The sequence below is a fragment of the Alnus glutinosa genome, chromosome 10, assembly GCF_958979055.1.
Source record: "Alnus glutinosa chromosome 10, dhAlnGlut1.1, whole genome shotgun sequence".
NCBI lineage: Eukaryota > Viridiplantae > Streptophyta > Magnoliopsida > Fagales > Betulaceae > Alnus > Alnus glutinosa.
Genome location: NC_084895.1, coordinates 12,832,459 through 12,842,108, shown reverse-complemented (window position 1 = coordinate 12,842,108; position 9,650 = coordinate 12,832,459).

Here is a 9,650-nt window from a genome sequence, read left to right as displayed (position 1 = left end):
AGAGGCGGTGGGAAGCTTGACACCCAAGCTACCTCTCTTCTCAGTCCCACTGATGCAGTCACCAAGTGCTTGGAGCTGCCTCCAAGGCTGCTATCGGATACAAAACTGCCTTCACCCACCACGGTCTTGGAGAGTCCTTATGTACGTTAGCAAGTCTAAATTTCAGTCTTCTTCGTTTAGAATCAGCAGGGAATGCTATGGATCTTTTAGTCAGTCGCATCGGAAGCAGCACGTGAAGTGTTTGCCGAAGATGTGGTCGCAAGTGTCCAAGGAAAAGTCCCATGAGCTCAGACAAGAATCGGAAGATGCAGAGCATTAGCTGAGCCCATTTTTCAAACTTATAATTTTAGAAATTGGGGGGGGGGGGGGGGGGGGGGGGGGCGCATGACCCATGGAATCTAGATTTGATTATTGAGGATGATTTTGGTAGTGATAATAATATTGATGTGTGGTTACAATAATAACAAGAAAGTCCCTCTGATAAGGATGGGCTATAAAACTCAACTTTGCATCCTCCAATGAGATATTGACACATCATCTAAACACACACTAAACATTAGACATTAAAACACCAGATTTTATACCAAAAAACAAAACCAATGGACAAAAGAGCACTTTTTGAGTTTTCTTCCTTGTAAGTTGCAAAGACCCTACCATCCCCACCGGATCTGCCCAGGAAAACTGAGGAAAAATGAAGGTTTATTGTCTAGAAATCGTTGTTCTTTAATTTGTTTCAAAGGATTGTGTTTTTATGTTTATTGTATTTTTTGGTTTTTAATAACTTTTTCACTTATAATTGGTTACTGTAAAATGAGGGGTTTACAACCCATCCTTATTGAAGGTATTCTCTAATAACAATTGAGTGATTTGAGATTAATAGCAATGGCAATGATATTTATTGAGATAATGATTGTGTGACTGACAACAAGTTGTGTTAGTATTAGGGCCAATGAGGGTGGTAAATGAGTTGAGTCAAGTCGAGTCAAGTCAAGTCGAGCTGATTTTTAGAATTTCAAGATTAGATTGTTTATGAGGATGATTAATCAAGCCAAGCTAAAGCTCGAGTACAATTGTGAAATGTGTATCTAAGCTCGGCTCGTTAGAAGCTCGTTGAGAATACCATTTGAACTGAGTCCGATATTCGACAAGTTCGGCTCAACTTGAGTTTGAGTTTGGCTATCAAATTTTTTAATGTGTGATCAGAACAGAGTTCAAACCCTAGTTTGTGAACAACCTCTATACGTTTATCTATAATATAAATATATAATATGTAACAAAATAAGACATATTATACAATATAACATATAACTATAGTCTATAAGTAACAAATTAACAATATGTTATTATATATAACTGGAGAGTAGAAACTATATTATATGTATAATTTGAGCAAGTAATAAGTCTAATATACTATATATAACTAATTAATTTTATTATAGGTATAGTATATAATTATCTGTTAAACATTTGTCGTATACATCATACATGTTTATATAAGTTATATACTAACTATTCAACATAGTTATTTTGTTATATACTATCTATTAATAATTTAATATTTTAGTTTATGAACAAACTAGTTACTATGCTAATAATATATATATATATATATATATAGATACACTATTATCATGTTATTATAATTAAAATATAATAATATATTTACTTTGTTAGTATAGCTTTTTATTTTTTTGATTCGGTCTAGCAATCCTTTATTACTAAGAATATACTAAAAGTTGCGGTTCGCAGTTAGAATATCAAGAATACGATGAGAGGCTTCCTCAATATGGACTAATTCGTCTATAAGAGAAGGTTTTTCATTGACTAGCGTATGAGCTACCCTATTTCCCTCCTTGACATGGGACACCTTCCAACTCTATTAGCAATTTAGCATAACTCTTGCATCATCAATTAGTTGGTCATACCTTTACCAATTATTGCCATCCTTCTGTAGTGATTGCACCACCTAAAATATACATAAGCTATTTTCCATTAAAACTCTTATGCATACTGTTAGTATTTTATATTGGCTACATTCTGAATAAACAAAAACGCTTTATGTAATGGTTGCAATTTAACAGGATGGTCGATTTTCAATTTAGAATCTTCATGTATTCAGACAATGTTCAAATAAAAGAAAGTATCTGATCACAAGCTTCTAGAAGATGTCCATGAAGAGTCCTTGCTTCATCCAAGACAAAACAGCCGGTTCCTGTGCAACCGTCCGGACGAGCCTTTGAAGGCGTCCAGACGCCCCGCAGTGTCTTACAAATAACGATGAAGACGTCTGGACGTCAGAGCAACACCGTTTGGACGCTAGGTCAATTAGTATTCAACAAGGAGTTGGATTTCAGAAGTCGACACTGTTTGGGAAGTTTCTGCAAGCCGTCCGGACGATGTTCAGTATTTCAGAATATTCCAGAGTTTCGTTTGAAAGAAGAAAGGATTTGAGCGAAGACCGTCCAGACGCTTGGTCAAGCTGTCCGGACGTGAACCTGATAAAGATAGAATTACGCATTTCTGAAAGGATATTGCAAAAAACCGTCCGAACGTGGCTAACTTCCGTTCGGACGCTCGCCAGCCAGAGCCCGAATCTCAGCAGTTTTAGGTTTCTTGTAAGCCTATAAATAGAGGGCCCTAGGCTTGTGTTTTGTACAGAATTTAACAGTGAATTCCACAGTGCTTTGAGAGGGTGTTTAGAGAGAATCGAAGATCTGCTAGCTCTCAAGCCATTGCCGGTGTGTGCTCAACTGTTCGTGTGAAATTTATCTTAGGAGTCGGCCCTAAGGTAAATGAATCTATCAAAAACCCTTTCAGGTGGAAGATCTGATTGGGAAGCGTTCACAATGGGCTTCGTGTCAGAATTAAAGGTATGACTACTGCATAGGGTTATGTGAGTACGAGTGTCTTGTAACTAGCTTCGTTTTTGGATAGTGAATTTCCTGGGTTTGGCTGCCCCGGAGTGGTTTTTCTCTTCACAGAGTTTCCACTTCGTAACAAATATCTTGTCTTATTTAAATTCCGCATTTAAGATATTTGTTTGCACACAAACACACACATTTGGATTAAGTTAGAAGTCAATAATTTATTTAACACATACTAATACGTCTAACAAAACTACTTATAACATAAAAACATCATACTCATAAAAATAATGTTATACATTCTCATGCAAGGTTTATTTGTTTTACATCGACCAAATAGCGAACTACTCACCAATTAAAGTTTTACATCGACCGAATAGCACCCGGTACTATCCACCGATTAGAGTTTTACATCGACCAAGTAGCACTCGGTACTACTTGCCGATTAAAGTTTTACATCGACAGAACAGCGAATTGCTCGCCGATTAAAGTTTTATATCGACCAAATAGCACCCGGTACTATCCGCTAATTAGAGTTTTACATCGACCAAGTAGCACTTTGTACTACTTGCCGATTAAAGGCTTGTCATTTCCCGTGGGTTGTAAACTTCACTTCGATACACGTTTAGCGTTCATATGCTTATGCCACATGTATTAAAACAACACACATATACTTTCTAATTTCATGAACATGCATTTAACTCATGCTTTCAATATAAATCCATAAATATTTTAACACGTCAATTCATCGATCAATATTTGCATAATTTAAATCCCAACAACAGCATGCAATCAAATCCTTCAAATCAATTTAAATAATACTTTTCAGTCACACATCATTTCTCGTAAACATCATTGATATACTTCAACATAATTGAAACTACTTAAAACATCTAGAAAGCATATAATCAACATAACATCGGTTCAGTTATGTAAAACAATATTGTTTGTATTTTATGTTGGCTACATTCTGGATGACTAAAAACACTTTATGTAATGGTTGCAAATTAACAGGATGATCGGTTTTTCAGAATCTTCATGTATTCGGACAGTGTTCATTTCAAAGCATGTGACTAATCTCAAGCTTCTAGAAGATGTCCATGAAGATTCCTTACAAATTCAAAGCCAAATCAACCGGTTCCTGTGCAACCGTGCGGATGAGCCTTTGAAGGCGTCCGGACGCCCCGCAGTATTCAGCAAATTGAGTTGAAGAGGTCCGGACGTCAGAGCAACACCTTCTGGACGCTAGGTCAATCATTATTCTACATTGAGTTGGACACTGTTAGGGAAGTCTCTGCAAGACGTCCGGACGACATGGCAACACATCCGGACGCTGATTAGCATTTCAAAATATTCCAGTGTTCCGTTCGAACGCAGAAAGGAGTTATAGCGAAGACCGTCTGGACGCTCGGCCAAGCTTTTCAAACGTGGACCTAATAAGGATAGAATTGCGCTTGTTAGTTTATGATTTGCCTCATTCTGATTGGACAAAATCACTTGTATGTAAATATGCTTTTCACAGGGATTCCACTATTCAGAAGTGTTCCAAAGATTTTGCACTGTTTGCAAGACAAAGAAGTCAGTTTCCTGCCAGCCGTCCGGATGACGTGTAATCCCGTCTGGATGCTCATCTGTCCAAAGTTCCATCCATCCGGACGACGTGCCATACCGTCCGAACGCCCGACAAACCAAAGCATCATCCGTCCGGATGACGTGGATTTCTGTCCGGACACTCATCTGTATTGAGAAGCTTTTGTTCCAGCTTGCATCCGTTCAGACGTCTCAGCAGCCCGTCTAGACAACTCTCAGTGATCGGGCTTCAGATATTCTTTCCAAGTTCAAATAAGGGAAGATTGCTGCAACCGTCCGGACGACGTGGATTCCCGTCCGAACACACTCAAACATTAGGCAAGTGAATATTGAAATTGACTTCTAAAATAAATAGCAAGTGTCTGCTTAACGTGTCAACAAAAATAACAGTGCGGAAAATAAATGACACAAGAATTTTTGTTAACGAAGTGGAAACTCAGTTAAGAGAAAAACCACTCCAGGGCAGCCAAACCCAGGATATCCACTATTCAGAAGACAAAGCTAGATACAAGATAGTAACACTAACATATACCCAATGCAGTGGTCGTACATTGCTCTCTAACGTGTAACCCAACACGAACACTTCCCAACCAGGTCTCCTACCTGAAGGGGTCTTTAATGGAATCCTTTATCTTAGGGCCAACCCCTAAAATAGACTTCAGATGCAGCGCAGGAACAGCACACTTGCAATGGCTTCAAAGGAAACTAAATCAGCTCAACAATCTTCAAAATAACTTCTCTAAGCACTTGTGGAATTCAATACCGAATTCTTGCAGTTCTCAATGCCCAGGGGCCTCTATTTATAGGCTGAGGTGCAGAATGGGTGACTGTTGTAATATGTACGGACGCCGTCCGAACGGTGAACCTGGGCCGTCCGAACGGACAACTATGCGATAGGATTTTCTGAGATTTTCGCTGAAAATCTTTCCTGTTTAAGAGTCGCGTCCGGACAGTAAGACACAGTCGTCCGGACGGTCGCACGTCCGCTGCAAGTAATTTCCATATAAGGCTTCGCGCGTCCAGACCATGGGGGATGAGCGTCCGGATGTATGAACTTCAACACACAATTTCCATATCTCCTATGCGCGCGACCGGACCATGATAGGCAGTCATCCAGACGGTTGAAGTCGAATCGGCAATTTCCTAAACTGATGAACGCGCGTCCGGACCAAGGCTGCCTGTCGTCTGGACGGTGATATTTGAATTGCGATTCTTGCCTTATGTATGAGCGCGTCCGAACGGGAATCCATGTCGTCCGGACGGTTGAAGCAATCTTCCCTTAAATTGAACTTGGAAAGAATCTGAAGCTGATAGATAACTGAGAGGCGTCCGGACGGGTTGCTGAGACGTCCTGACGGATGCAAGCTGGAACAGTAACTTCTCGAAACAGTGAAGGTCCGAACGGTATGGCACGTCGTCCGGACAGATGATGCTTGGTGTGTCGGGTGTCTGGACGGTAAGGCATGTCGTCCGGACAGATGGAACAATTGACAAATGGGCGTCCGTACGGGATGGCACGATTGTCCGGACGGCTGCCAGGGACTCTGAAAGCTTCTGTCTTGAAAATTGTGCATAATCTTCTGACATCACTCTGAATAGTGGAATCCCTGATAAAAGCATCTTTACAAACAAGTGATTTTGTCTAAACACAGAATGAGGCCAATTACAAACTAACACATGTATTATTTAAGAATTCGGTATTGAATTCATTTGTACTAAGAGAGGGTGTTTAGGCAAAAATAGAGATATTTGCTAGCTCCCTTAAGGTGTTTTGTGTGTGATTTGATCAACCTATGAAAGTCTAGCTTAGGGAGGAGCCCTAAGCTAAAGAATTCCATTGAAGACCCCTTTAGGTAGGAGACCTGGTTAGGAGGCATTCGTGTATAGGTACATGTCAGAGTGCACGGTATGACCACTGCATAACGGGTATATGAGTGCGAGTGCTTTGTTACTAGTCTCTTCTTCTGAATAGTGGAAACCCTGGGTTTGGCTGCCCCGGAGTGATTTTTATCTTAACTGAGGTTCCACTTCGTTAATAATTTAGAGAAATCTGAATTAGTAGCGATTTAAGTTTTCTAAGCCTATAAATAGAGGCCTCTAGGCATGTATTTTTTTTTTTTACAAAATTCAGTATTGAATTCTCTATAGCTTAGAAAGAGTGTTTAGGAAGATATTGTGAAAATTTGCTAGCTCTTAAGCTGTTGCCGATGTGTGGCTACTTTGTTCATGTGAAGTTTAGCTTAGGGAGGAGCCCTAAGCTAAGGGAATTCATTGAAGACCCCTTCAAGTAGGAGACTTGGTTAGGAAGCGTTCACGTTGGGTTACATGTCAGAGTGCAAGATATAATCGTTGCATAAGGGTTTATGAGTGTTACTGTCTTGTTACTAGCTTTGTCTTCTAAATAGTGAAATTTCTAGGTTTGGCTGACCCAGAGTGGTTTTTCTATTAATTGAGTTTCCACTTCGTTAACAAAATCTCTATCTCTTTTAAATTCCGCACTTTTGATATTTTGTTACACATTGTTCACACACAAACCGTAAATTAGAATTCGCTTTATTTTTCATGTTACACAATTGATCACACACACACATGATAAATTAGAAGTCTATTATATTTTTCAATTGGTATCAGAGCTTGGTACATTCTTTTTAGATTGATTTCTTGAGTGTGATCTTTGACTTCTAATTATTTTATTATGTCTCAAAATCTTAATTTTGTTCCTGCCTTTTATAGCATGAATTATGGCTATTGGAAAGCCCGTATGCTTTTCTTTTTAAAATCCATTGATGTTTGGCTGATTGAAGAATCTGGTTAGACTAAGCCAGAGGCTAAAGCTGCAGAACTAACTACTCAAAAAAGTGCATGACTTTCCAACGATAAAGCCATCCATGCTCTATGTCAAGCTCTTTCACCGTCTAAATTCACAAGAATTTCAAACTGTGAATCTGCTCAAGAAGCGTGGCAAATTTTGGAAACAACGTATGAGCGTACAAAAATTGTTAAATCTGCTAAGCTCCAAATGTTGATTTTAAAATTTGAAGAAATTAAGATGTTGGAAGATGAGACATTCAAGGAGTTCTACACCAGGATCAGGGACCTGAGAAACTTAATGGTGAGTCTTGGAAAGAACATCTCTGATGTAAAACTCATTAAAAAGATACTCAAATATTTGCCTGAGTGTTTCAGAATAAAAGTAACTACCATTGAAGAAAGCAAGGATCTTGATGAGATGAAGATTGAAGAGTTGATGGGATCTCTTCAAACTTATGAGTATTCCTTGCCCCCAGTCAGAAAGGCAAAGGCAATTGCCCCTAAGGCATCTAAGAAGAAAAACAAAGTCTCCTCTGATGAAGACTCTAACAATGAAAAGGAGGATGCAATTGCTATGCTCACAAAGAACTTCGGAAGATTAATGAAAAATCCAAGATCCAAAAAGAAGTTCTTTGAAAGACTAAAGGGTGACCCAAAGAGAGCCGAGCCAGAAGAAGAAAAGAAGGATCCAAGAGGTCCTCAGTGTTTTGAGTGCTCCGACTTTGGGCACGTGAGGGCTGATTGTGGGAATCTCAAGCAGGCCAAGTGTAAGGCCTACAACACTACTCTCAGCAAATCTGAAGAAGAGGAGACCTCAGACAAGGATTAGAAATTTCTAGCCTTTGTAGTACCACACGAAAAATCTGAGGGATCATTGTCCTACTGCTCAAAAAGCAGCGATGAAGAAGAGGAAGAACTAAAAGAGGGCTTCAAAGTCCTCTTTGTGAAGTTCTTAAAGCTAAGGGAGACATGCCAACAACATCTGCAAGAACTGAATAGTTTGCAGACCGAGAAGAGTTCCTTACTTCTCAAGATCTAAGATTTGGAAGAATAGTTGTTGGAGACACAGCTGCAGTTGGAGAGAGTTACTGATGAGAAGCTTACACATGAATTATCAATCCATAGTCCCTGAGCCTCCACTCACCTGCGTGGATAAGGGAAAGGTCGTCATTGGTGGAGATGTTCTGGCTGTTGCAAAGGCCACTCAAAAGCCTCCTACCATTAGAAGGCCTCTTATATGCCACCACTATAGTTTAAGTGGTCACATCCAACCCAAGTGTTCTCTTCTCAAAGATTAGAGATCAAAGGTCAAAAAGGAGCTGCCAACACATGCGACATCTGGCACTAGACCTCCAGTAGGGCATCTAGCTCCACAGCATCAGCGGCAACAGCAGCGATTTGTTTCTGTCATTCAAAATGGCAAACCTAAGAAGAACAAATCAAGGCGCTATAAGAAGAAGCCGCAAGAGCCCAAAAGCGACCAATTTTATGAGGGGTTACCTATTTTGATACGAAGCTTACTGAGATGGATGTGTTGTGCAAATATCTACCTAAATAAATAGGCAAATACTTGTACGTTTTACTCGCAAGTGCACAAGATCAAAATAATAGTATAGCAGGCAAATAAGAGATCATTCCCACGAGGATTGGTATAAATTGTATTTAAAGAGAAATTCCTAAAAGCGATATGTTGAATAAGACGGGATAAAAGATTGAATTAAAAATACTATGAAGAAAAGGTAGGGCTTCGATATCCATCGCTAATCATACTCAAATAAGATTCGTAATATGCACAATACTACAATCATAACATGATGCTTAATGTTTACCAGCCACAAGGGAATGGTATATTCTCCTAAAGTTATTGATTTCCCTAAGCAACGAGTTAGGCATGGTATCTACTCTAAGTCTTTTCTTCCTTGAAGGATTTAGCATGGTATCTACTAAGTTGTTCTTCAAGGAAGCATAAATCTATGGAAATCGGTAAACACACTCAGATTGGAATATGGTATTTATTCCAGTTGTCTTTATGTTGATTAATCCAAGAACCTGTGTCGGGGTTCTTTCGTTACTCTATTATGCCCAGGACTCGGTCATCCAAATTGACATAAATAACAAATCCATACCACATGTATATGATGGCCAAACATAAAAATGCGAGGAATTCAAGAAACTAGAATTAATCAAGTTAAGCATCAATATATAAATTGTAGCAAAGCAAATTGAAAGACTTAAAGAGACATGATTAGGGCTTCAATCGAGCCCTAACTAAAGTATTAGTTACAACAAATATAAACTAAAATTATATACATACAGAAAATAAATAAAGGAAGAAAGAAAATAAAAACAAAAAAGAACCTCCTTCTTGATGTAGCCTTTGATTCT